Source organism: Gymnogyps californianus, chromosome 4 (assembly GCF_018139145.2).
Source record: "Gymnogyps californianus isolate 813 chromosome 4, ASM1813914v2, whole genome shotgun sequence".
Taxonomy (NCBI): domain Eukaryota; kingdom Metazoa; phylum Chordata; class Aves; order Accipitriformes; family Cathartidae; genus Gymnogyps; species Gymnogyps californianus.
In genome coordinates this window covers 27,852,904-27,878,556 of record NC_059474.1, presented here as the reverse complement: position 1 = coordinate 27,878,556, position 25,653 = coordinate 27,852,904, and positions in this window count along the sequence as shown.

The window sequence follows — 25,653 nt, the reverse complement described above, 5'->3', positions numbered from 1 at the left end:
AGAGACAGAGCACAAATCTAGAAGGTAGGTTTCAAAATAGGGAATTTTGCTGAGCCAGAAGAGCAGGAAACAAAAAGTTTTGACTGAATGTGGGCAAGTGTGTTTCATCTTTGTCTGGCGTAAAGTATGTGTTTAAGTACCTTCTTGCACTTACCCTGTCAAAAACCTGCAACTTTCAGGAAGAATTCTCCCTGGTCTTGAATTTATGTTGCTCTTGATCTTGAGATTTAAAATCAAATTCCATAACTTAAGATGATGTTTGAACACATTTCATAAAGGAAAGGAAAATTTCGTAAAGGACTTCAAACTTGAGAACCCTTGATTAGTTCTAAATAAGAGCAGAAATCAAAACTTGCAGAATTAGTGGGAGAGAAGGGGGAAAATCCCTTTCTGTTCATGTTCCTAGCCAGCCCTAGTCTTTATTTGTCAGATTTTCACCATGCATTTGTTTAATTAAAGGAGAATTTCAAGAAGTTGCGTTACAGGTGAAGTTTAGTTTAGGGGAGTTGCTTTTCTCAACCTGTCATGCTTTTACTTTCTGATGTGCAGACACTCTATTTGCTCAGCATGTTTTTTGCCATGGTAATGTCAACTGCCAAAAGCAGAACAGCAGCAGTGCTTCTCATGGTGTTACATCTGCAAATGCTTAATGAATAGTGCAGCTTGCATGATTTCAATACATTTTTAATTATATTTGGCAGAAAAGAGAAGGCATGACCTAGATTAAAATGCATCTCAGTCAGATCCCTGGTATTTAAGCAAGAAATTGCCTCACTGGAATACAAAAACTGTCTAATTGTTTCAGAGAATTCACACAAGGATTAAGCTTTCTAAATGTTCACATTGTAGATACTGTGGTCCGTTTTCTTTTATTTTACCCAAGGACTTTTACAGTCACTTCTTCTGAAGTGTCCACTGGTAGTGAGAAAGTTGCATGTTATTTGTCAGTGAAAGTGATCGTGTCAGTCAGGGAAAGTGATCGTAATGGTGTAGTCCATGACAGCCATATTGTGACTGAGAGATGGCTCCGACCAGTAGTGTGCTGTCTTTAACGGTGTTTTTCTCATAGGTTAAACTCCACCTTTCCCTGCCCCCTTTGGCTAAGTCTCCACTCACCATTGGCGGCAGAATTATTTGCAGAAAGTCAGCAAGAAGTTTTCAGGAAAAAGTACCAAAAATAACTTTTCTTGTTTGAGTGGATGACTTTGGCTACAGAATAAAGCAGAGAGTCGCACCTCTGTCCTAAGGAATTCACTCCTGCTGTCCAAAGTCCCTCTTCTAGAAGCCCAAAGCCTGCAGCCCTGCAGCCAGCTGCTCTTCCCAGCATCTGTCCCATCAGGTACTCTCAGTGCCCTGGAGCAGAGATGCTCACTTACTGCCTGGAGATGTTTTCTCCAGAGTTTCTTCCTGCTTCCACATTTTCCAGAAATTAGGCTCAATCTTCTTTTTGAGCTTTCATCAGCATCTGTTCTGTTACACATTAGTATCTGTTCAGAGCAGTGTAGTACATCATACACAGCACACATTGCTGCAACACGCTGGTGACCAAACAACACGTGGACCCATCTGGCCAGTGGCTGAAATGCAGAAAATCAGAACTACAACATCCCCTTTACTCTTTTAATTAGTTCCTCATACATTGTATCACTCTCTTACTGGTTGTCATCTTCTAGTATGTATCTATTAGGCACTTTTTGAGCTAATTAATTATTCATATGCTAAGTATTTAGATAAGCATTATTGGGAGATCTGTAGATCCTATTTCATGTAATGCCATAGCATAGACTTTTCTGTAGATTCTCACACAATGTCCTCTAATGAACCACAAGATATCCTACTTGTTAATTTGTTATAACTCATGCTTAAATATTCCTATTACCTGCTTGGCACTGCTACAGAAATGAGACTTTTCATGTAGACCTTGTGGCCTACATCTAACCCTATTTTCCTCTAGTGTCTGCAAAACTCCTTCCTGCCATGCAATGTTCCTGAAATCAGACAAACTACCAATCACTTATGTTTCATTATCAACTTGTACTCAACTTCTTTATGTTTGTCTTCTACAAAGCTGAAGCCTCACGACAAACCCATCTAATAAAATGTAAATACATCCAAAGTGTATACCTTTAATAATTCAGATAAAAATGTTTTGGATACATTCTCTCATGTGTGCTCTTTCCTTTCCATGTGTATACTCCTCTGCTGCATTTATAGACAGGAATTATAATCCCTATGAGCTTTTGTTTTGCTAGACTGAAAAATCAAGCTTTTTTAGCCCCCTGTCACACAGCAAGTTCTCCAGTCTTTTACCACCCTATCAGTCTTTCTCTCCACCTGCTTAGTTCTGTATTTCCTCAACATATGAGGGTAAAATTGTAATGTGTGGTATGCCAAGCCTGTTACACCTTGACATTAATACTTTACTGTCATTACCATTTTATATTGGAAATAACTCTTCTTAAGACTTAATCTGCCCAACACATGGCCACTTTGTATTAGTGGACTGTATTCATTTTGGAATTTTTGCATCTAGAGAGTTCCCGCTTCATCAAAAAGTCCTGTGTGTACTTTCCATAATGTGCTGCTATCTGTACCATTTCTCTGAGCTGTTACTCTTTTTCTCCAGGCTTTGAGGGCATCCAGCTCTTCCTGTGTAATATCACAATCTTTGTTTTAACGGTGTTTTTCAACCCAGCATCTCTGGTAACTTTTTAGCATGCTCTTGTTCTTTGTGATGAAGTCATTAATACTAATTGCATGCTTTTCATGGGAAAACAGATTTATTATGCGACCACTGTTCTCTAAATAGAATGCACAGGGCTCTTGATTTTAACAACAACCTGCAGCCAGCATTCACAGTCGATAACAATTTGCAGATAAAAATCAATCAGCCATACTTGACTGGGCTGTATAACTGTCCTACCATGCTTAACTAGGCTTGTAAAATCACCGCTTATCCAAAATTCCTGCTGCTTTTATTTACATAATCTTTTTCCTTTCTCTTTTTGTTAGTGATTTGAATACACATGAAAGTGAGTAATTTCTTACACCAGAATTAAGATTGAAGCTAACCTTCTATTATATGTCAAGTTTTCAGTCTTTATCCCTAAAGGAAAAAAACAGTTAAAAATGTATGCGTTTCCTTTCAGATGCTTCTGAGACTTTCAAATATTTTGAAAACTGTTAGAAAAAAAGGCTTATCAGATGTTATTTTAAAATCCCTTTATCACTGACTTCCTGATTATTTTACTAAATTATTTTATCTGCATGAAACTCATCATATATTCAAAATATCTGGGCTTGTACTGGACTCTGCCGTGATAAGAAATACTTTTTACTACTTTGCTTCTGGGGTGTGACACAAGAGATTTTAAAAATCTATAAAATCAATCACATGATTTTTGTAAAAGCGTTTTGAGATATACAGCTGAAAATAGCTATATAAAGGTCAAGTGAGTTTGTATAAATCCCATACTATATAAAGGAGAGAAGACGCTAATTTAGCATTTTTATTAGAACAAGGAGGTGGAAAAGATGCATGGAAGAAAATCCAGAGAGGCCCTGAGTGCAGAGACTGATCATTTTTCCCAAGCTCCATCAGGAAGCAAGAAGCATTGGAAAAAAAATCATCCTGCTATTTTGTAAGTTAAGGCTTGCTTGCCAGGTTTTACCTTTCTTATACACTTTGTGGATCAAGTCAAAAAAGGTTTTCTTTTGTGAGATGTCACTAGGGAAATGGGATGCACTGAGGTCTGCTGTCTCTGAAGTGAACAGATACAGACACATCTATTTTCTTTCTCCTCTTTCTCTGGAGTTACCTCCAGATCCAAGGGGTAAAACTTGTGCAGAAATCAAAAGAGTATGAACGTTGAAGTTAAGCATAAGTTAAAGTACCCTGCTGGATATGAATCAGAGTATACAACACTTTGCAGAATGGGATTTTATAAAGACTATTTTTGGAGGAGAAGTACCACTGCAGGGAAATGCTCGGCCACCTGAGCCTTATTTCTCCCTGTACCAGCCATGAGAACTAGGAATTTACTGTGCTCTCATTCTGGGGTCTTCAGCCAGCTGCAGAAGCAGAGGGTTGGCCTTGCTGGAACAGCTGAACACCACATAGCTCTTTCAGTGTTGTGTCTCTGAGAATATACTGTAACTGATGCTTCAGAGGAAGGTATAATCCATAATACCAGATATCTTGGGAACAATTACTTTTACTTGTCACGGGAAGTGAGGAGTTAATATCCTAAACAATAAGGAAGAATGATATCTTCCACAGGGAGTTTTGCAGGTTAGTTGCACTTCACACAAAAAAGCATTCCCCTGAACAATTTCAGATATATTACTCTTACTGTCTGTGAATGTTTTCCCATATTTATATTATGAGAAGGGCACTGGACTAACCTTCTTTTTAGAATTTCTAATTTAATATAAGTCTTTACCATAACAGCTCTCACTCTCTTAAAAAAACTATCCCCCCCCCCTTCAAACTAATTAGTCCTGCTGTTTTTAATCTTTCCTTGTAGGGAAGTTCTTCATCTTCTTGACTTTAATATTTTCATTGCCCTTCTTAGGACTTTTTGTATATGTGAGAAGTTTTAAACTGGTCCCTCTGACATGCAATGCTTTGCATTTCTCCATGTTGAATTTCAGCTGCCATTATGTAGCCTAATTGCGTAACAGCTTTAGAAAGTCTTTCCTCTTTCTGTCCAAATCTTGTCAAACCTAAATAATTTCATCCTTATAAAGCCTCATGACAGGGTTGTTTCTGTTTGATTGATTCAATGAGGAACATTAGAGAATTAAAAGGAAGACCATGTCATTGATTACAGAGTAGAAAATAATCAGAGGATAGTAATTTCTGTGTATTATATTACTGCGCAAGAGAATGTGAAAGCAACTGAGAGACAATACAAGCTCAAAGAAAGAACTTGTATTATCTCTCTGTCACAAAAGAAAAGGGTTTTCTCTCCCCGCCTCTCCCAATTTAGAAGAACACGTCTGTTATTATATATCTTCATTGCAAGATGTGACGGCGGAAGTTCCTGAAACTTTCCTCCAGGTTCCTCCAGTGACACTTGATCACACCAAAACTGAAAACGTTCTTCGTATATATGAAACATTATAAATACATTTACACACACATACACACACACACACACACAAGAGAGGAGGAAGGAAAGATAATTAATTAATTTATCTAGAGAAATGGCACAAGGCAATCCCACAGTAGCTGTCAAGAAATCTCTTTTCGTGTCTTGACAAAAAACACAGAGAAAATATTTTGAATACATGAGATACCTCCAAACTTGTCAAAACAAAGCAACTTTTCAATAAAAATATTTAGATAGGATTATGAATTTCAGAAATAAATGACAGTTCCTCTTCATATTGTACAAGATATATATTTTCTGTGACTTGCCATGGAAGAAAATCGGTATTTCTACAATGCATTTTAAGGATAGAGCTGACATTACATTTGAGCCCATATTCTCCTATAAAACCTTAGGTGCACAACCTCATGGCAAACTTATTGACAGGTTCTGCTTTGAAATTCAAGGTTAGTTTGAGTGGTCTCTCCTCAGACACAAGTTGTAGAGAAAGAATTCACTGGCAAATGTTTTAATTGCTATAGCTTTTATCAGAAATGTTTCAGAGAACTTAGTAGCATGTTCAGAAACTACTACTGAATATTGGCAACTTGATTTGCTAAGAATTAGGAATCTGTTTCAGCCAGAATACTCCCAAGAATGTTTAAAGGTTGCAAGGAAACTGAAATCCTTTATCAATAACTAATGTTTACAAATCCAGTTTAATTTGTTTGCTTCTGTAAATAATCCACACAGGTAAAACCATTCCTCTTCACTTAGGAAGGGCCAGCCTAGGAATTATACATATAATTTTGCATGCGTTTCTATAGATTTCTACAAATATTTGCTTTTTTCTCTTGCAAACCATAACTCCAACAGTCATTTAATAACATATAGAAACTGTTTCTTTCACTGAGTTACTTTCCATCCTCTTTTCCCATTGAAAGAGGTTGTTTATCATCCAGTGACTTTCCAAGTATTTCCAAGCACTTTCCAAGTACTTCCAGTTTAGGATCAACTTTTATTTACATTCTATATTCCTCTTTCAGAAATCTGGTTAAGGAATGATTTTTCCAACAGCTTTAATTTTGCCTTCAACTGTTGCATATTTTATATTTCTATTGACGCCAGCTAGATAATGTTTCTTTTCTAGCAAAGCTACTTAAATCAGTGGAAGTCTATTAGAGAAACCTTATTTAAACAAGATAATTTAAGAGACAAATCCTAATGATCATCTTTACTGAAAGTTTTCTGTTTTACATATCCAGAAGTTATGTGTAAGGAAAAAACATTATCAATCCCTTTTACTGCAGGCCTCATCCAATCCAGTGCTCACAAAAAAATATAATATCAAAGTTTGAATTTATGTTATATGCATCAAATTATGGCAACATTATATGCAGTGGTCACAAGTTGTAGCAAGGGAAACTCCAATGGATCATGGGGTGAGGATCAAAATGAGAGTGATTAAGCACTGACACTAGTTACCAAGCAAAGTTTTGGACTCTTCACCCCTGGGGACTTGCTCCACTGAGCTTACATTAAGCAATTTGCTCAAACTTTGAAGTTAGCCCGCTTTTAGCAGCAGTATGGGTTTGATCATCTCCAGAAGTCCCTTCCAAATGAACTGCATTGTGGTTTTAAGCACCCACAAATTTTGACTGGCCATGAACTGTAGTAAAGTTCTAAGTCTTGCTGAACATTTTTTAAGTTGCATTTTAAAGGGTCAGTGTTGATTCAGAATATCAGTTGGGGCTGCTGGGACATTTTCATTTTGACACGTGTGACACTAATGCTGTCACACGGCTTTTGGTTGGTGCAGTGTTGAAGACGTGTTTGAATTTGCCTGCAAAAGGCACTTGAACACCAACATATTATGCCCACCAGACTGGAAACCTCAGAGGGCTGAGAAACCCCAGAGGACTGTGTAGACTGAGTCCAGTGAGGTTTATGAGATACATGACAGCTCAGGGTCAGCCACTTCTGGGGCTGCAAAACTGCAGGGTCCTAAAAGCAAAACTTTTGGACGTGAAGTTTAATAATCTCCCTAGCTAAAGAGCTAGTGAAGAGCAGCCTTTTGGGACTGCACTTGTCAAATTGGATACCTAAGATCTTTTCCTATTTAGCCATTAGTTTACAGGCTCAGAGGTATAACTTGGAAATTGTTATTACATTCTGAGATATTTAAACACATTGCATTTGGTTGCCCTGCCCATTTTATTTTAATGGCAGTGCATATCACAGACATAAATGTAGTTCCAATATGGCTGATCATTACCTATTCTGCATTGTAAGAATACAAGACTTTAAAATCAGTAAAATATGATGCTCAACTTGTGTACTAGAGAACTCTTACCTCTGTGTACCCAGGATATCTTGCAACAGTACTTAAACTAGTCTTACATGGGTGACTAATAAAAAGATTCCAAAAAACTTGGACTTTAATTTATTACAACGAAAAATTCCATAGTCATTGTCAGGACAGGCTCGTGCTATAGAAACAGATGTTCTCCTTAGTTCAAAAACTCTGAAGTGAGAAATAGTTCATGCAAAGGAAATCCTGAATTCCGTTATGTATCTGCAAAATTTTATTTATTAGTTGTTACAGTATATATGTTTTCTGTCTACATATATTTTGCTTTTTGTATTTTATATTGTCCAATCGAAATATTACATTCTTCTAATCATAATGGAAATTTTATTAGTTGACATCAAGCAAATGATCCAAGCTTCACATTTTGAAAAAATCAAACTCATTTCTATTGGAAGGACCAAAGGAATATTTCAGTTAGTCTTCTGTGGAAAAGGAATGATCATTACATAGATACCTTGTCTCATGTACCTGCACAGCTGGAATGTCTCAGCAGTCTTTTTCGTGTTCCACCAAGCATCCCTTGAGCTCTGACTTCAGAGTCTTTACTTCATTCCATTTGCTTTCCAATAGACTTTCACTACCTTTGTGAATTAGTTTTCTTGTGGAAAAAATTGCCTCTTATAAAGCAAAAAGGGAATTTTACAGGACAGACTAGAATATCTCATCTGGATGCTAGCAAATGAAGCAATCAGAGGAACCAGAACACTGGCCAGGCTGGTAGTAAGTATTTATTTAGGTTACTTGGGAATCTCAATCAATAATTAGGGTGTTACTGCCAGGACTTATACACATATGTAATTTTAGCTTCTGAGCTCACAGGCAGCCTCTTTTTCTGCCACAAAATTGCCTGTAGTCCTGAAAGTTCCCATCGGTTTAATGAAGGATATGTCCTCTACTGGCCACGGCCATTGCAGGTGTTAGAGGGTCTGTTTGCCTCCCATGTCTGTACCTGAACCACCGATCAGAAAACAGCTGGTGAAAAATACTGTCCCTGAAGCAAATAAGGGCAACAGATGGAGCAGGTTTGGGTTTTTTCTAAGGATGTTTCTGAAATGTAGCCTAGATGTTATTACAGAAAGTGTCTCAGAGCAAAGGACTACCTAGCAGGGAAAATATGTACAAGGGATTGCTGCAAAAGAATACGGAGGGGAAAAATGGAGCTGTTCTGCACTGCTCAACACAGAGGCTGTGAGCTGCAAGTCAGGTGAGTGTGTGACCAAGTGTTTCCCTTGGGAATAAAAGAATTAAAGAGCCCACGGTTTAGGGAGATCCCAGACTGGACAAGAGGGCCTCTGGGATCAGGGGCATAACACTGACTTCTCTAATGTTGAAGAGAGTTATCTCCAAAAAGCAAGACTACATATATTCTGCAGAGGTGCAAGTTCATGCATAGTAGCCTTTGGTCTTCTCAAATCAGCATCATCCAAAAGACGCATTAGGAGAGAAGAATCTCACATATTTAGCGGTGGGCCATGCAGAAACATTTCTAGTGTCTGAACAATTTCAGTACAGCTTTCAACTCACCCAGCTTCTACTGAGGCTGCCATGATGGCACATTACTGAGACTTCCAAAAAAGACTTATCCAGTATCTAAATTAATGCCTTTTTTTTTCAATACATCAATTCAAATATAGCTAAAGATGCAAAACATTATTTTCAGGAAGGGACATACTATGCCCTGTTCTGGGCTAACATGTTTTTATTCATGCAGACAATGTTTTTGAAGATCAGATTCTATGCCTGAAGTGGCGGCTACAATTATGCTTGAATGCTGCTTTTGAATCATAGTCTTGGAAAGGTACATTATGCACGGTAAGGAAGAGGTTAAAATAAGGATATGCAATAAAACAGTTATCTAGTAAAGCAGGCTACTAACTAGCTGTCTCTGGCTACAGACTCTCTCCCTCCTTCCCCTTCTAAATCTATAAGGGGACTTTTGTTTAGGTGTCCACATTGCTTTGTGATTATACTTGGGACTTTTTTTTAATCTATATAAATGCTGTCCTTTGAAAATTTTGTCTTTGGAAACTGTTTCCTAGCAACAATGTATTTATCATTCTCAGGCAAGGAAATGACATATTGCCATTCAGATACACTAATTGTGATCTTTTTTTTTTTCCAGACAAGGAAATAGCATGCACTCAAGGCAACATTAAATTAGAAGGAACAGAATTAAAAAGGAATAATGGCAAACACAATTGGAAAAAAGCTAATCATATCTGTTCGCATATGATGGAGTTTCTTCCCAGTGAGGCTGTTGCTGACATATCAAAACAAACTAATAGTTCCCAGACACCTATACCTGACTAGTATTCATTATTTTAAAAAAGCAAGGAGATAGAATAAGGTAAATTTAATGATTTTTTACTATAACTCTGGAGGTATTTTGTAATGTACTTGAAGCGTACTTCATCTTTGTTTGTTAACATCAGCAACGTGTCCTCTGCTTGTATCCGATGCATGCGAAGAGAAGAGATACGAGTATTACCAACTAGTGACTATAGGTCTTTAATTCCAGTGATAGATGTTGTACAGTAACTGTCAGAGATTAACCTGCCAGTAACCTTGTGTGGGAGGTCATTAGGATGGCATTTTGTCACCTTTTGCTCTGTGCTTCCAATGCATCCATTTTAAAATATTTTCTCAGCATGAACTTCAGAGCGACTTAATGAATTAGACTTTAAAAAATATTTAAGATTATTCCTCATGCTTTGTTACTAAACAGGCGAAAGAGTATTATCGCAGTGCCTTATCTTGAAACCAGACTGTTTTGCCCTTCTGATAACTGAGGATGCTCAGCAGGATGGCTGTCCTGAACAGTTCTGTAAAACTCTGTGTGTGTATGTGGCTGAGTGCAAATATTATCTGAAGAAATAGTGGAGAACAATTCTTTTAATGCAAAAATACTACTAGAATCAATAGCATAATAAGAATGCTCATTCAGAAATTTATAGATATGCATGGTTTATTATGCTTTGTATTACACTTTCCTGTATATTGGCACCACACTGGATGTACATTACTTGAAATCATTTGATCTTAAGTGTTCAACTGTGTCATACTGGACTTTGAGCTTTGTATTTCCTCTTTTTTCCCTGAGCTTCCCTGTCCTTTTAGTGATTGATGAGGCAAACAATTTAAATGTGTAGGCATTGAAGGCAAAATACATTGTGGGACTAGTGGGAGAAAACAAATTGATTTTAAATGAGAGGACAAAATTCATTATTGGTGGAAGAACAAATGTTATTCGTATATTTCTTTTTAATTACACAAATCATCACTTACAAACTGTGCTCAGAATATTAGCTTGACTGCCACACAGCCAGAAAATTAAGTAAAAAATATTAAATAACTTTCATTTAACAGTGAAATTTTGTATTTAAAACCACTCATAAGTATTTTCATCAACCTCTTTTTGTCATGATATTTTTGATCAGAGAAGCAGGAAGAAAATTAAAGCAGAAGTCAGCTGTGAATTTTGAACCCTGAGAGATGTGCTATCCATGAATAGCCCAATTTAAAAAATCAATACAGAAAAATTATTTATTGTATGTTTAAACTCGAGTAGCTTTGTAAAATATGGAAAGTACTTCACAATAGCAGTGTAAAAATCTCTCCTATTCTGACCTTGATGTTGAAGAAATAGATAATAGCAATAGTTGCCTGTAAAAAACAGAGTCTACAGTGCTGCTTTTAGCATATTTTCATAATTTTATGCGGTGGGAAGCAGTAGTTCTGAAACAAAAATCCATTTTGTTAATAAGCAGACACACTGATACTGTGAAAGGCAACTCCACGTACTCAAGTAGTGTTTATCTGGAAATCAGTAAAAATTTACTGATGTCAAACTTTTTTTTGTGTTCCAAGACCCATAAGAGCACCAAGACAGAAATTTAGTTTTGGTCTGGTGTAACAGCTTGACCAAGTGCCCCTGAGCTCGGGGAGTGGGGCAGGGTGGGGAATAGGGAATGGTGCCCCTGCACAACACTGGCACTATCCTCTGTCTGTGGGCTCCAAGGTGTCCGGGTATGCAGGCTTGATTTTCTGTGACTTGTCACATACATAGTTTTGCCACTTCTGCTGCAAAACAAGGTGAAGGTTATTCCCTGTTCTCTTCCTCTGTGGCCTCAGATCCACAGTTTTTCCCTTCTCTGTCTACATCTTCATGCTGATCTCTTCTCCCTGGTATCCAGTGATAGGACACATGGGAATTGTTCAAAGCTGTGCCAGGGGAGGTTTAGACTGAACATTAGGAGGCAATTCTTTACAAGAGGGTGGCCAAACACTGGAACAGGCTTCCTAGAGAGGTGGTCAATGCCCCAAGCCTGTCAGTGTTTAAGAGGCATTTGGACAATGCCCTTAATAATATGCTTTAACTTTTGGTCAGCCCTGAACTGGTCAGGCCGTTGACTAGAGGATCATTGTAGGTCCCTTCCAACTGAAATAGCCTATTCTATTCTGTTCTATTCTATTCTATTCTATTCTATTCTATTCTATTCTATTCTATCTTTTCAGTCATCTTCTCATGAAGGGAAATTTGTTAATTTTGTATGCTCTACAGGGATGACCAAACAAAGGCAGTGATACTAGCACCTGTAACTTCTTGCCATAAGTCACGTATCTGCTTTTGAGTATAATGGAGCCTCAGCAATAAATTTCACAAAGCAGATGGTAGGAAGTGACCTGAAGACTGGCAGGACATTTGTTTAAATAAGTACTAAAGGGACATTTCCATTACATGCTTTATTCAGTGTATTTCTCTGATATCTAATGTTATTAATCAAGGAATTTTAAAAGATAATTTATGACCTGTATTTTTTCCACATACAGTCTTTTTATATGAAATGGGAGGTGCTTTGACTTGACACACTTCGATTCCTTGACTGCATATGCTAACTGTTAGTGTCAGGTTTCTGATTCAAATCTTTAAAATTATGATTTTGAAATTGGTTTTCTAGCTTTGCAGTGCTCACTAACAACTTGTTCTTTTGATGAACGTTATTTCATTTAAGTTTATCTATCTGTTAGAAAATTCATAGAAAAGGAAGGCCTGAGCAGAGTCAAAGTGAATAATTTAAGAGCCAAAGATGTTTACAGAATACGTTCATGCTATGCTCCCCCAGCTCCACCTGAGATGTTGCTTTAGTGTTTCGAGGACATTGTTACATGATAGTGTTCAAGGATAGGAGAGCTGTTTGAAAAATGACTGAAAGAGACATGAAAACTATGTGAAAGAAAGGTGATTTTGAATTTTGATTATTCTGTAGCAATGTTTCAAGTGGGTTGATGGACAGATAGAAAAAGACTTTAAAAAACCCACTTGTCCTAGCTAAGTAAAGATGGAATTGAAAATTTGACACAACATGACAGAAATTGCCACATAATGAGCAATTCAGTTTATAAAATCTTATATGAACGCAGTAAACTAATAAAAATGAATAAATTACAAGCTCCAAATCACTTATTATCAAGTTTGTGCTTTTATATGTGGAGTGGGAAAAACAATGGCTGCACAGAATCAGTAGTTTATGTAATTGAATGATCTTCGTTGGCACATATGCATAAGCATATGTGTGCAGAGTGAAGGGAGCTAAAAAAATACAGACAATGTAATTTAGTGCAAATTACAATCTTTAAAATCCCAGGTGATTACTAACAGAATAATATCTGGTCTCAGGATGAAGCTAGAACCAAAAAGGACTTGGCAGGATAACCTGGTTTAACTTTACCACAGACTTAGAATAAAATCTCCATGTTTTTTTGGAGCTGATGTCAAAATTACACTGTATTGTATCACCCCATTCATTTTCATGACAGTTGACAGACAGGGAAAAAATGTCTCTTTGAAACATGCTTTTTCCCAAATTTAGATACAGCAGGAATTGCAGAATTCTTGAGAAATCTTCCTTCCAGTCGAAGTAATTTCATAATAACTATTCTAGAGTTGATGGATTTCTGAGACTGGAATTCTACTCTTGCTTCTGTCCTGAGTGCATAGAAAGAAAATAGCCATGCAGAAGGTGCCTGAGCCAACTTGCCTGCAGAGTGCATCAAGGATGGCTGATGGGGGGTTCTGCGTATTGAACAATCTATTTCAAAAATCTTCTATGCTGCTGCCAAAGCATCTACCATTCACTGACTGCAGTCACAGGAGGGACTGGAAGGCATCCCTGTGAGAAGATGAACTCATCAGGTCTCACCTTACAATTGTCAACTGATAATGGGGCTTAAACAATGTTTTCTCCAACAATCAGAAGAAAATTCAAAACACTTTTGAATGTTATTGACCTTGTTCATTCTGTTTTTTTCCATGGCCCATTGTGGCAGTGGCAAAGGTACTAGGAGACTCAAGCTAATTGAAGAAAGAAGTCCACCTGTTTGAAAATATTCATAATCTAGATAAAACATCTCATAATGTAAATGCAAAGTGTTTTACATTGTGCTTTTGAGTACTGTTGCATTTTTGTGGCATCCATACTGCACCTAATTTTTTCTGATGATATCTACCCACACTAAGTTATTGTATTTTATCTCCCTTTCTTAAATTCTAGAAACTTCATTGACTTTAGTTCAAGCCTCCAGATGAGCTTTTAATGTCCTTCCATGGCCTACCAAAATTAAGGTTGGTTTTCTGTCAAGGACGTTGCAGGAGAAAAGAAACATAAAATCAGTGCTCCATTCCGTAATCACCTCATATGGGGGAGTAAGAAACTCTATGAGTGCTTTGGTTTCCCTTCATGCACAAGATTATTGTCAGAAAGTGAGCTTTCAGAGAAGAAAGCAGATGGAAGTTCCAGTGATGCTCAGAGGGAACATATCCACATAGTACAGTGCTTTGCTCCAATTGCGCTTGACTTTGAAGATTCATGTTCAAGAGTAAAATGACTGACAAAGTTAGCTGGAGTCTTTTATTGCTATATTGTCTTATTCATGGTAGAGCTTTCTCTGACTTATTTACTTTTCTTACTGTTAGGAAAGCAGAAGTTACAAGTAGCTGCAAGAGTAGTATAACAGCATTCTATTGGAAATGGGTTGTCCCATGTCAACTGCATGAATTTCCACACTCTGGAAGCCTCAGTATCCCATCTGCAAGAAGCTGAGCATTTTTTAGGAGGTATCAGCTATCAATAGCAGGGAGGTTTCTTATAAAAGCTAATCAAAATCTCTCAGGATGAAATTCCCTTATGGACTAGCACTAGTAATTACATGCCTCGAGGGCTAAAAATGCCTCTTTGACAGTACTGTGCTTGCTAGAATAGTGGGTATTTAATTCCGTCTCTCGCAACACTTTAAAGATAAATTAGTTGATTGGTCCCAGTAGACTGGAGGCTATGGTTTTAATCTGCAAAACTATCTGCTCCCTTTCAGAAACAAAGCAGGAGCTGAACAAACCATGCCAGACTGAGCTGGAATATGTAGAATTTCACAGGACTGGACTGGCTGGCTTTTCATGAAACAGTATTGTCTTTTGGGAAACTTCTGTTTTTCTCATGACCTTCTGACTAGATCAGTTCTTAAATTCAAATTAGGAAATTAGCTCATTTTTCTAATTCTTATTTTATCTATCTTATCTATTTTATCTATCTTAATTTGCATTAGCATCCAGATTTCTTGTGCCACACAGAAAAGGTTGTGTGCATTTTTTTTGGTTCACTGACAGTTTTCCAACAAACTGAGCAATTAAACAGGAGACATGAGCACCCAAACTTTGGCATACAACTTTTGCGTAATGATTTGAACTAAAGCTTACAAACTATAAAAACACCTGAAATATTCCTACACATTAATGGCCAAAGCTGCACTAAACTTGTTCAGCTTGGACCCTCTTTAGAAGGATTTGAAGCCATCAGCTATCTCAGACTTTTGGAAGTCTGATATTAAACCTGGCAAGCACTTTATTTTTGGAGTGATGCTTTTCCAACTGAGAAGAACCCTTATTTCCACATGTTTTGAATCTTGCATGCCCCAAACATATAGAAGGCTACATCAAGGAAATTAGCTTCATCTGTATTTGGCCAAGAAGTTGTGGATACTTTTTTCCCTACCTATGATGTGCTCTAAATAATGTGGTCCAGTCTGTGTCACTCCAACCTGGGTTATTTCAACATAGTCTTCCTTGAAATAACACCTGGAGACCACATGAACATTTGAACTAACACAGAATTTATTTGTTGGGGAGCTCTCTTGGATGATATGCATTTATATCAAAACATGAAGGAAAATATTTCCTTTGAACTGCTGATTCTGTCTACAAAATTTTAAATATTTCAGGCGCCACAAAATTTAAAGTGTTTCTGCAAACAAAATAACTGAGTTAACATAAACTGGTTGACTGGTAGAATACAAACTGGTTGAAGGAGAAAATTGAGACATGCGTTACAGCCCCTGGTAGACAATTTTTAATTGTAAACTACTATTAAGAGCGGCTTTGTGATTATACAGAGACCTTTTGTTCCCTATGGGTGTGAGATATATGTCTTGGCTATATAGAAAAAGAGGCAGCTAAACATCTTTCATAACGGAGTATTAAGCTGAATTCTGGCCCATTAGAAGCAAATTATATATATATGGAGGACAGCCTCTCATACAGAACAAGAGAAGCCCTTAGAAATATCAATTACTGCCAATATTACCACTTTGAGGATGGGAAGATCAGCTAATATCTCTGAGGAAACTGTCTTTCTAAAGCTGAAGTAAGTAGCCAGCAAAGGAGAATAATGATGGGTAAAGGTGAGCAAGAGTTAATAATTGCTGCAAACAGTAAAATAAGACACGGAAAAAAAGCGGTGAGGACAAACTGCAAGGGTGACTTGCTAAAGACTATTGGTCTACAGATCCATGCAGTAGCTTTTATTTCAATGGAGTTCACTACTACTTCAATATACACATATGTACGCGTATATACGTGTGTGGGTGTCTGCGAGTGTTTGTATGTATGTATACATATATGTTTAGTACGCTAAGTAACATCAGTTGCAGGTGTCTGATTCCTGAAACAAGTCCCCACATGAAAAGTTTTATCATAGCTGTGACTTAAACTTACAGCTGAAGTGTTAATAAATCCAGACACCCTTTATGGTTCAACTGGACTTAAGTCCCATCCTCTCCACAAACTGAGGAGCTCAGTATACCTGGATCATGCTCAGCTGATGGGCATCTCTACTGGGACTCAACTATGCAGCTATAGGCAGCGCTATTGTTTTTGCATGTTTTTAGTATTCTTGCATTGTTATACAAGTGGCATACAAGTGTCACAGAAAGGAAGGAATTCAGATGAGATTTATTAAGAACAATCACTGACAGAATTAGAAATGAGACCTCCTTATCCTGAGTTCTTCCCTCCATACCATCTCCAGTATTTGTTATCAGAAAGCAACAGGTTTTCAAATCCCCTTTTAAATTAAACATTGCTAAATATCCTAAATTAAACAAGCACTTGTGTGGTGCTGCACAGCTTATTTTATTAGAGTTCAGGATTGTCCTTCTTTTCAGCATTACATGACTGAATGAATCCATGTTTGAAATCTGTAACTGGTTCTCACATGACAATTTAATAACGTTAATAATTTACCCAAACTAAATTCTACAGCTAAAATCTGGCAGTAATGTAGATTACTTTCATTTGTTACAAATTATTGCTCCCATTACTGCACAAATCCTATAGTAATCTCAGCTGTTTATTGTTAATGAAAGATATTACTACATTAAGAAAACAATTCACTTAGTTTCTTTTGCAAGTTTGGCGTGAAAAAGTGATCAACTGATATTAGAGACAATGAATCAACATCATTTGACATAATCCACTGCTTCTTGTGAGTCTAGTGTTAAGTAATTTTCGTTTCACTACCAAAATTGAAGATTCTTCCAGGGACCTGTTCTGCTGTTAACTCACATCCTTAATTATCTTCAGCGTTGAGGGAATTGTACCTGCATGCAACAGACAAATAAATATCATCCTTAAAATTTTAGCACAATAACTTAAATATTCTTTCATGACGCTGTTGAAAGGGTTTTTATTTTCTATACTACTTTTTCCCATCTCTCTTTAATAAAAAACATTCTATTAAATAGATCTCAGAGGTGATATTGATACTATCTCTACAGCTTTCTGGTAGATATTAGTCCTTTGTTTACCCATGTAATGTCAGTACTCTAGAACCTAGCTTCATTGATGTTGACTTTTAAATGTTTTTTATAACACAGGACATTTTTTCTGCACAGACATTACTTCTTTGGCTCTGCACATGGTAGACTGATGCCAACCCCAGAGTCAACTGTTCAATAGGTCTTTTTAACAACTTTTTAAGATATCCCTTTCCGAGTAGTCCTGGGCTCCAAACTGCTATGCTACTAGAGAATAAGGTAGTCGGGCTGAGTCATAGATCTGTAACAGAGGCACGCTCCTTTCTATAGAGATGACCTTAGGAAACTAATGGTGTTTCAGCCACCAGCTTTAGAAGTTTACTTTGCTTATCAATGACGAGAACAAGGGTCGCATTGTGTATGTTCTGTCTTCTTTTTTTCTCTGAAAGCCATCATTTTCAGGCTTCAAACTAGCAAGTAAACGCATAATTATAGCTTATGATATCACTTCAGGACTTTTCACCATTCCCTTCATGAGAAGAGACTTGGAGATCTTAAAAATGCTTCTTAGTGATTTTTTTTTTTTTTTTGGTACTATAAAATGATGAGAAAAGAAACAGAATATACGTAATTCATGATAGACATGAGAATAAAAAAGCCTTGATTCCATTTTTTTCTTTATATTCCTTGATGTAAGACTGTAGGTTTGCAAAAAACTTTTATGTCTACATTTACAATTAGTTACTTCTAATGTGAAGGCTATTGACATCTCCAGTAACATGAGACACTATTGTATTAGACATTATACAAGAAATGAAGTAGACCTGGCTCTAAAGAGTTTACAGTTCAGGCATACTAACTTGCAATTTTATCGTCTTTTTGCCTGCAAAAGAGAATGTTAGTACTAATACAATATCAGATTAGTACCTATACAAAAAGATACATGAATCTTTAACATTTTTGAGAGCTTGAAAAAAATCTGTTCAACACTGTGTGAGTGTATCCTGTGGGAAAACTATATATGTAAGGTAAACCACTTTTATGAATCAGGCCCCTAAGAGCAAATATCCTTCTCTGACTCTGAAGAGCAATGTTCTCTTGCAAGCTATGGAAGAATGGTGAGATGGTAAAGCAGGAGTGTTTTATCAGCAGCCTGACTCCCTTTGAGTAGAGGCCAATAGAAAGCACTTGGTGTATTCTAGGTGTATTGGGAAAAGAAAGGCAGGATGCCAGCTGAAAAAAGACGAGTCCCCCTCACTCCCCCAAACCCAAAACCCAGTGCCAGGAAGAGGATCAAACTACCTAAAAAAACATGAGTAGAATAAAGGAATTGGGCACAACAGTAAAGTGACTTTATTATCATCTTTTAACATATCAGTTTATTAATGCTCTCACTGTGAAATGAATTTCTGACTTAGTATGTATGGCACTATTTAGAAACCAGACATAGATTATTAAGGTTTTATTTTGGTTTTAAAGGTACTCAAGAATCTGCTGAGCTTGTTTCAGCCACATGAATTTCCATGCGTGAAGCATCAATTTACAGCATGAAAAAAGATATATGCGACAGAGAATCTTTCAATTGGTAACTATAGGCCTTGGAGCAAGCCCAGAGGTATGTAATAAACATAAAACCTTTAATAATTCCAAAGAGGAAGAACAAAAATAGCAATGCACAAGATTTAACCGCTTAAAATATCTGGTTGTTCCAGTAAAGTTGAAAAAAACCCTAAGCATTTTAAATCTACAAGTAGAAGATACCCTAACCATAAAGTTTAGGGAAGAAAAGAAGAAAAAAATACCTCACTTATTCTTTTCTCCAGGAATCAAAGCTAAGAATAAAGATTAATGTTCATTTAATTTTTCTTTTGGAAAAGAAAATTATGTATTACAAATCATAACAGAGAAAGTATGAAACTTTTGTTGTTTCTCATAAATATAAAAACAACACCAGCAAGAAAGCAATTACCAAATATTTTTCTTGACCTCTTAGTAAAATGCTCCTTTTATGTCCATTTATGTATTCTACAGTTACATAAATGGTCTTGTGTCAATAAATTACTTTCTTCTTTTTTTTAAAAAAAGCTAAACTTAAACCAAAGATAGTTAAGATTTAAAAGGAATGTTTCTATTTAATAATGGGCTAGGTAAACTCAGTTCATAAGCATTTAGATTCAATCACTATTTGAATTCCCTGTGACATGGTATAGAAAATTAATCCTCAGTACTTGATGCCACTAAATAGATTACAGATCATATACAGAGAGATCTTAAACAAAAGCCAACATAGCCATAAAAGTGAGAATAAAGGATCTGCTTTACTGAAAACAGAAAAAGTATAAAGTGGTATTTTTGAAAATACACAAATTAAAATAGGTAAGCAGCATGTTACACCCAGAAGCAGGGGGTAGATGTAGTAAGGAGGAATATACTGGTTCTTGAAATGTTGTAATAACTAGTGCTAGTAAGAAAAGAAATTTTTGTTAAAATGTTATCTAAAAAAATTCAGGAAAAAACCCTAACAAATAATTTTAGTTTTTCCTTAAAAAATGAACTGCAAAAGATGTTTTTTTGCAAAAAAAGTCTATCAAATAGCTCTGATTAATTGAAAAAATTTCAATTAACACATTCTATGGGAATCTGTGAAAGAGGATTAAGTTTGTATATGCTGTGAATTAAGTGTATGTATGCACACTTCTCACGAATCAGCTGACACACAGTAACTTGTTAGTGTGCCTAAGCCCTTGTGACTAAGCTTTACTGCATGATTCATTAGTTTTATTACTGCATGAGAGTATTTTATTCATTCCAGTTAGTGCTCATACATGAATAATCAAAGAACTTCTGGTGAACTATACTGGGAAAAAAATTGTTTGTTTATATGCACTATGAGACAAACAGAATGTTTGACATTTTACAGGATGGTGAGATGTTCGTATCATACAGATATACATCATTATTATTGGTGGTCTAGAGTACATGAGATCTTTATTGCACTGCTAGCATCTGTTTTATCATCATCATCTTCTTTTTTTAATCTTCTTACCACAGCAGTTCTTTGACCTGCAGCATTTGTCAAGGGAAGGGGAAAGCCTCCACGTGCTGCATTGTTCCGAGCGCTCTCTTCAGCTGAAACAGCAGCAGACAAGAGGTTGAGTCAGTGGAGGACCAGAGGAGACCCTTCACGTGTGAAACTGTGTTTGTAAAGTGGCACGCTTCTTCATAATTAAAAGGCAAATTGTTTGCCAGGAGAGATTTTATCAATTTTTGACTTGATAATTGGGTTAAAAGACAAAGGCTGCACAATAATGCAAAACCAGCTGTAAAGGATTTTTGAAGGCACAGAGACAATTACTTTGGGCAGCAACTGAACGAAATGAAAGAAACAAAGGGACATTTTTAAGATGCTCAAAGCAGGATTTGGGCAGGGAGACAGGTGTGCTTTTTTTTAACCAAGGCCAAAAGCTGTACTATGCAATAGAGCTGGTTTTTTCAAACCCTTGAAGAAAGGGGCATTCTGAATTTAAGAAGATTATTAGCAGTCATAGTTATGTAGCTAGAGTATACATGGCTAAGCTGTGGTATGCACTGGATATACATATTTGATTTATTGAAAATTTCTGCTGCAAGAAAAATATCTCACTTTCCTACTTATTTAAGAATTTCTGAAACCAATTTAAATCAGTGATAACTTTCATTCATTTTACAAAAGAAATTTCCTCATTCCTTGTAATAGTGGCAGAGAAATTCTGCTCACAAAGTTCCAGGATTCAGCCCAGGGCTCTGGAATCTGGTTTTTGATGTGGGCTTGCTTCCAAGCCAGGTTCCCACTGTCTTTACAGGAGAGTGATAAAGAGGAGATGCATGCTGTTCACTGAGGTAACAAATGAAATTAGAAGCTCTTTTGGGGATAAAAACAATCCCAGAACTTACCAAAATTTCAGGAAGAGTTTTTAAAACAACAAAACCAAGAAATCAATGGCTTTCATACAGTTTCTGAAGTCCCAGTTCAAGTATACTTTTAAGTTGAAAGTATTAAACTTCCTAAAAAAAACCTATTAATAGTCTCTCTTGTAGTTTTGCCATCCTGATTATATAGGGTTTTGGTAATTTCTACTGGATATTACAAAATTCTTCAGTTATCTTTTCCAAGCCCTTTCATCTTAAATTGCTTTATGGGTCAGTATGTTAAAATTGAATATGTCTGCTTGGATTCATGCCTGTTTGCAATTTGAAGCTGAGGTCAGAAAAGGCGGTTGCTGACATCTCTGTATTAAACACGAGCTGTGTGGGATGTGAGAGCTACCTCTGAGCATCCAGTGGGATGATAAGAGCTACCTGAAACATTGCCGTTGAGAAGCACTGCAGAGCAGGATGGTACGGTACTGCTGATCCTCTGTTTTTCCCTTTTTCTGTAATTTTCAAAATGAAACGATGAGTCTCATGCATTGATGTAAGAGTTACAGCCTACTTCTCGCATAACCTCTTCTAAGTAAGTCATTAACCTTTCAGAAACATAAACCTGAAGCATCCTCCGTCTTAGCACAGGGTGGATTTTACCTTCCCGCAGCAAAGCCTGGCCCCTGGTGCTGTCCCAGACTGTGCTGCAGGAGCCTGAGAGCACACTCCAGCTCTCTTAAAGAGGACAGATTGTGTCTTAAGCATCCCCGCATCTAAGTCTTGGCTATCTGTTCTCACGTCTTCAAATGCCACACTGAAGAAAACCCAGGCCCAGGGGCAGAGCAGGAATTCTAAGCCCACTATAGGGCTAAACTAACCTTGAGCCAAAAAAGAGAAAGAGGAGAGTTTTCCATTCTTCTCACAGCGTGGGCGTAGCCAGCTCTGCTGTCCTGGTCCTCTCCATTACATCTGGGCTGCGCACGTATTCTTCCTGGGCCTGACTCAAAGCCCAGTGTGGTTGGAAAGGATGCTTACTGACTTTGCCACGGCCGGCAACAGGCCCATCATGAGCAATCTACTCCACATTTGTGCAAAGGCACCTAGTGTTTATGCTCTTACTGAAACTACAGCCTGAGCAAGAGTTATGTGTCACATGCCAGTCACTGTGCTTTTCTTTCCAGTAGAGCTGCATGCTGCAAAAAAAAGCTAATTAGTTCTCAGTTGACAGTTTGGTGATATTTTTGCGAAATTCTCCGATAAACTCACCTAGGTCTAGGTTATTTTCTCACAGATAACTGCTGAAGTTATATGCCTTTATCAATTGCCAAACCATCAGAGAAACTGTCAGTCTCATCAGAGCACAAATCACTGACAACAAATCTGAATGCTTGCCAATATTCTGCACACATGTTTCTAGCTGCTACATTTCATGTGCAATGCTTTATCTTTAATGATTATAGCCAGGCTCCTTGGAAAATTGCAGAAAAATTTTAAAAAAAAGTTAAACATGTTGTGTTTTTCAAGTGCCTGAACTGAAGACAGCTCTGGGCTAGCATCTTCCCTTCACAACAACTTTCACTCTTGAAAGTCTCTCTTGCCTTTTATTTCTTGTTTGATGTTTTAAATCAGACACCCAAGAGACAGAGGGGAACTAGGACAGGCTTTTCAAATGCAACAAACAGAGCAAATGGATCTGGGTAGCCCAATGGCAATTCTCAGTGCCCCGAAGATTAGAGAGCGACACTTTTTCTGAACTGGCACCGGGGGGGGGAGAAAAATTAAATATCTATCTGTAATTCCTTTTACTTCTGCTAAAGGTGTTGCCATGGGAACTCCCTGCAGAGGAGCTGGGGCACTGGACCTGACAGTTTCTGGGAGCTGGTTCAGGCACAGCTGTTTGGACGAACTTGTCTTGTTTCTTGCAGTATTCGTAGGGGGAATTAAAATATAAGAAATGTTTTATTTACTTTTACTTCCAAAGAAAAACTCCTTAAAGCCGTAGGTTGTCAGCTTTGCCTGCCGTGATGTCTATTGTCTTCACTTGTTATTACTGGGTCAGCGTCTCTGGAAGAAAAATGGAGTGGAAAAATCATTGGACAGACAGTAACTGAAAGCTTTTATGCTGCTGCTCATTCTATACACACCGAATCTAATTTCTGAACAGACAGTAAATATTGGTATTCCTGAGAACTGGCACGTGGTCCTGCTATGGCAGTTGTTAGATTGCTGACAAATGATTTGACACTGTATGTTTTATATAATACAACCTGTCAGAAATGAACCTGTACATACTTTCTGAGTAATGAGGGGAAAAAGCTTACCATTGTTCCTAGGGATATTCTGCAGTGGTACATCAGCCCTGAATACAATTCAGTCAAAAATGCAAGCAGTGATAGAGTTATTTGTGGTTCAAAAAGCATTCTTACCTTGCCATGTGAATTAAAGTGCAAGCAGAAGACTTGAAATTATTAATTCATAAGATCAATGGGAGATGGAGCCTCTAACCATTAATACCAAATATTGTATTAGCCCAGTCAGGCTTCAAAGTAAATTAAATATGTAATGTGAAAATTGCTTTGGTGAAAACTAGTAAGAAAGCGTGACACTGAATGTGATAAGTGGAATCGGCTGTAGACTGGAGAATAGGCTACCTAAGCATATTCTAAGAGCAAAAAAGTGCTGGTAATCTTATAAAAGACCTAATGACATCCTTAGTACAAAGAAACAAAGCCTGTTCTTTTACAAGTCTAACCTGACTCTTCCTGTGTTCCTTCAGATTCATTTTTAAAATATAGCAGAATTGCTTCAGAGAAGGAGAAAGTTTTTGTCAGAGACTGTTTCACTTGGTGGCTTCTCAACGCTAACAGTTAATATGGCTTAATAAAAGGATTTTTTAATCTTTGTATCTCTAATTAGTCTATTGCTGTTAATGATCTGGTGGTAGATTTTGAAGTTTTATCCTTTTGCAGAGGATGGTCTCTAATATTTGAGTTCTAAAACTTCAAAGGATCTTGAAAGGATCTTAGAGTGAATTATGAATACGGATCTCACTTTTTCCCATCAACTACTATATGAAGTGATATTCTGGCATAGCTGCTTTTATTCCAGAAGACAAACTTGTAAGAAAAATTAAAATAAAAGTTATACTATGAGAAGAAATTTCAGAGTATCTACAGATTCCATTTTTACCTCCGTGATGCTCACAGATCAGACAGGAGGTGTAAGTAATTTCCTAGCGGGAAGAAATTACTCTGCCATGGTGTTTATCAGGTTTACTAAGCTCAAGTTTTATTAGCAGTAATTGTCGTACTAGAAATCACCACTATGGAAGTATTGAACATACCTCCTGTCTATAAGGGATGTATTATGCTGCTGCTTAATTAATTTGGTACCTTTCCCTAACCCCAAATTAAAACAGGAGCTCAAGCATGAAAAAAACTCATGTGAGGAGCAGTTAATGTATGCACTTGACTCCAGATTCTCAACCCCATATTTCCATATCTCATGTGAATGCAGAGAGTTTATTTCTCAGGTATATACAACTTTTTAGAAGTTTTAAAAGGAAATCTCTGCTTCTCTACTGCAGTACAGACTTTGAACTTATGATTTCTCAACCCTCCTGAATATTTTCAGGTTTATTTTTTTAAATAATCTTTTTTTTTTAACATGAACTACTGATCTTGAGTAGGAAAAAAAAACAAGGAGAAACTGCATTTTACATTGGCACATATTTTAAAATGTTTTATGACTACCAAATCAAGATGACTAGAACAACAGTTGGGGTGACTTTGATTTGTTAGATCTATACTGAACTTGCTTTAAGCCTAGAAGGAATTCTTTGTACCTAGTATTATTACTACAAAAAAGCTAGCAAATGAAAACCAGAAACGATAAAAAGAGAAAAAGGAAAGGCTACTGCATTCAGAATTAATAGATTAATATTCTGATACTTAGACAGATTTACCAATATCAGAGTTGTGTTATAGTCACGTCATAACTCCACAAATACAGTGGTCACCATGTAAAGACCAATGTTTGGCAATGAACCAAACCTGAAAATTTGTCACAGGTATGGCAAATTCTATTCATAAAATATCGGTTGCATGTCATATTCTACTGGAGTGCAACTGTGAGCTTATGACATTACTTAATTATTATCATCAACTATCTGTCCATATTATTTCCCAATTAAATATGATATTGTTT